We start from the raw sequence: 4,109 nt of genomic DNA on the forward strand, positions 1-4,109 counted from the left end.
CTGGTCTAGAACTCATGGGCAATCCTCCTGCCTCGGCTTCCTGAATACTGAGATCACAGCTTTCTGAGACAGGGTCTCTCACTCTGTGACCCAGGCTAGCCTCAACTCACGGTGATCACCCTCCTCAGCCTCTGAAATTCTACCGTTCCGGGTAGAACCTCCTCACTCGGCCTCCCCTTCATTTCTAGAAGATCCAGTGTTCCTCCACATTAGGCACAGACAGCCCAGTCCACCTGACCTTGGCCAGCACTGATGCTGCAGCCCACGATACCAAGCACATATCAGCCACCCCGCCAGGGTCTCTGCCAGTATGTCCTATTCCTCTTCCTGCATCCTCCAATGCAGGGACAGTTACCCTGTGCCACAGAGTGCCAGCCCAGCCTGTCCCAAAGACTCCATCCTTTCTCTTGCCCCAATAATGTAGTCACAGCTCAGCTTCCGGTACAACAGCGTGGAGGTCTGGGACTTCCCTCAGGGAGGGTCAAGTGCTATGCAGCTGGTTCCAAGGTGCTCCATCCCATCTCTGATTTAACCCCAGCCCCATCCAAGGATTTCTTAGCCAGTAACAACAGCCTGTCTGCCTGCCTTCCTTCCTTCCTTCCTTCCTTCCTTCCTTCCTTCCTTCCTTCCTTCCTTCCAGAGGAAACAAAAGGTGACCATTGCTAAGGCACCAACACACAGGCCCCCTTGAGGGAGCCAAAGGAAGAAGATTCTTTCATCTTGTGAACATATCGCTTCCTCCCAGCAGCCCCCAGGGAGACAGGACCACTCCCATCCAATAGACGAGTGTCAGGAACAGATTGCTTATCACAGTGGTACCAGCAAAGTACGGGCTGGGAGGAAGCTGAAGGTGAGATCCACAACCTCCACAGCCTGCCCATCCTCCGAGGCTAAAGTCTATCCATCTCGTCTCCCGAAAGCAGTGGTTCTCAACCTTCCTAATGCAGCCCCTCATGTTGTGGTGACCCCCAACCATACAATTATTTTCATTGCTACTTCATAACTATGATTGTGCTGCTGTTATGAATCCTAATGTAAATATCTGTGTTTTTGATGGTCTTACGTGACCCTTGTGAAAGAGCTGTTCGACCCCCCCAGAGGGTTCGTGACACCTCCATAGAGGCTGTCCCCTGAGGAAAGGCCCAGAAAGGACCCATTTCTGCTGCAAAGAAATTATTTTTCAAATAAAACATCCACCGTCCAAAAAAAAAAATTATAAGACATTCTCCATGTAGAAAATTGGAGGCTGTAATAGAGAAGAAAATAAAAGTCAGGAGATTTCCTTTACTATACCTGATATTGCCAGCATTTCCCAACCTGTCCAGCACGCCCACACATGCAATGAGTCAGGTCTCCGCTGTAGTACTGTGGATACAATTTGGTGGTCTGCATCTGCCTTCGTCCTGTGGATCCCCACATCCCACAGGACCAACCAGTCAGAGGAAGTGAGGGCATCCTGCAGTAGCAAGTCCCAATCCCTTACTGTTGTGGAGCAATTTCCTGCGAGATAAAATGTTCCATCCTGGAGGGAAGCTCCTTAAGACACAGGCTATTCTAAAGAGAGACGAAAGGTTCCATCCTGCCAGGCAGCCCCCTGGAGTTCAGAAGCAAACCACTCAAAGGCTTCAGGGACTACTCAAAAGCTCCAGGAAGTCCCTGAAACTGACTGGATTCCCTAGGCCCCTCCTTTAGTATCTATTCGCAGTAAGACCTGCCCTCCAAGCTGAGCCACCTAAAAGAGGCAGAGACCAGATGAGTGACCTGGAAGAGGCTTGGGCCAACTGAGCTACCTGAAAAGGATGCTCTTGAGCCCAACCAGCTGCCTGCAGGCTGTGCAGTGAGCTCCAGGTTTCCAGCTGTGTAAGCTGTCACCAGTGCTGGGGTGGGCTTTGGTGATGCAGCTGTCTTTGGGTCATTTCTGTCCCTGTCAGTAACTCTTCACCCACACCCCTGTAAGTAACCCCAATAAATGCATTGGCCCACCAACTAGACTAGACTTTGGTGGCATTCATCCTTTGTCATTGGTTCCCTGTCTGGGATAAGCAGACCTTGGTCCACACCTTCCCGGGAAGAGTGTCGCACACTTGTAACGAAGGGCGTGCCTTGTGCTACCATGGAGGGAGTTGAATAAGGGTCCCCGTCGCAGGAACTCAGGGACCCAGCCTGACTAGGTGCCATCTTGGCACGGACCACCAGGAGCGCTGTCTAGGAAGGACGATCACTTCCCCTCAGGTTTCAAAGTCATATGGTCACCTAGCTTCAAGAGAAGTGAAGTACCATGCTACTCCCTGCCCAGAGAGAGGACAGAGCAGAACATTTCTGCCTGCAGCATTAACAGCAGTTGCACCTCAGGTGGCCATGTGTCCCCATTTGCTCAGGGCTGCGGTGGTTCTAGGATCAGGATGCCTCATGCTCACCCTGGGGAAAGCCTTGGGCGGAACCGAAACCCATCGTGCTGTGCCGGACATCCTTCACAAGCCACCTTTTGACTTCATAGCAGCCACGCTGCATGACCCTGTAGCTCTCACGGCTGGAGGCTCAGGTCGCTTCCAGTTTTACACATTTCTAAACCCAGTGCCAGGCTGCGGAGATGGCTTGGCAGGTCAAGTTGCCTGCAGGAGAAAGGGAACTAAAGCAGCCAGATGGGCATCTCTTACCCCCCTGAAGCCAGAGGGAGCCGTCCCAACCACACCATCCCAAGGTGAACAAATAGATGTGAGGTCCCCAGGGTGTCCGCTGAGTCTTGGTTGGAACTTACTGATGGGGTTTCCGGCGTGTGCCTAAGCCATGTTGATGGTTCTGGGTCTGAGATCACACTTTCGAGCTCTACCGACCTAGCCATTCTGCGCCACCTGCTTGCCACCTGACAGCCGACGATGAGGTGACTCATCCCTTCTCGGTTTCTTCACCTGTGAGTTGGGGCCTGTACCCACATGGCAGGCTTTGAAGGGACGCCCAGGCTTGTGACGAGCTGTTGAAGACAGTGAGTGTTCTTCAGTGGTAGATTAAATAACTTCATGTTTTAAAATATTTGTTCGTTTGAATGGAATTGCATTTATTAAAATTTCCATGGCTTTCAGAGCTGAGTGGGAATGAATTATCTCTGTGCCGTGGCTAAGCACAAGTGTTTCCTCTCGTGTGTGAATCACCAGCTCCTGTCTCCTGCCCGTTATCTGCAGAGCCCCTGCCCTTCCCCACCTGCTCCATCCAGAGCAGACAACCCACCCCCACAGACTTCCTGTTTGCTGAGAAGATGTACACAGCACAGGAAGCCAAATCCACTCACTCTGTTTCAGTGTTTTCTTTTTCCCTCAGTCAAGGTCAAGCTTAGTGGATGACTGGTCCAGAATGTGACAAACAGAAAGTGGGTTTGAAGGATGGGTGCTGTGGATTCTGTGTGCTGTGAAGATATTGCTCTGATTGATTGATAAATAAAATGCGGATTGGCCAGTAGCCAGGCAGGAAGTATAGTGTAGGTGGGATAAGGAGAGAGGAGAATGCTGGGAAGTGGAAGGCTGAGTCAGGAGACGCTGCCAGCCACCGCCGCCGCCGCCATGAGAAACAAGATGTGAAGGCAGAACTGGGAAAAGGTACCGAGCCACGTGGCTAACCATAAATAAGAATTATGGGTTAATTTAAGTGTAAGATCTAGCTAGCAAGAAGCCTGAGCCACAGTCTGGGAGGAAGGGACTGGACCTGCCTGGACTGAGTCTACCAGGTTGATCGCAGTCCTCAGGGGAGGACTTGTCCTGGAGGAGGTGGGAATGGGGGGTAGGTTGGGGGTAAGGGAAGGGGGTGGGAGGGGGGAGAATAGGGGAACCCATGGCTGATATGTAGAACTGAATGGTATTGTAAAATAATATATATATATATATATATATATATATATATATATATATATATATATATATATATATGCCTGAGCCATTAGGCCAAACAGTTTTAATTAAAATAAGCGTCTGTGTGTTTATTTGGGTCTGAGCAGCTGCGAGCCAGGTGGGACCAGGAAAACTTCTGGCAACAGATGGAACTTCCTGCCTCATGATGGCTGCAAGAGAAAAGGAGTATGCTCCTGGCTCACTCCAAAATCTGGTCAGGAACTGGGGTCT

This window comes from Peromyscus maniculatus, chromosome 20 (assembly GCF_049852395.1).
Source record: "Peromyscus maniculatus bairdii isolate BWxNUB_F1_BW_parent chromosome 20, HU_Pman_BW_mat_3.1, whole genome shotgun sequence".
In the NCBI taxonomy this organism is placed as follows: Eukaryota; Metazoa; Chordata; class Mammalia; order Rodentia; family Cricetidae; genus Peromyscus; species Peromyscus maniculatus.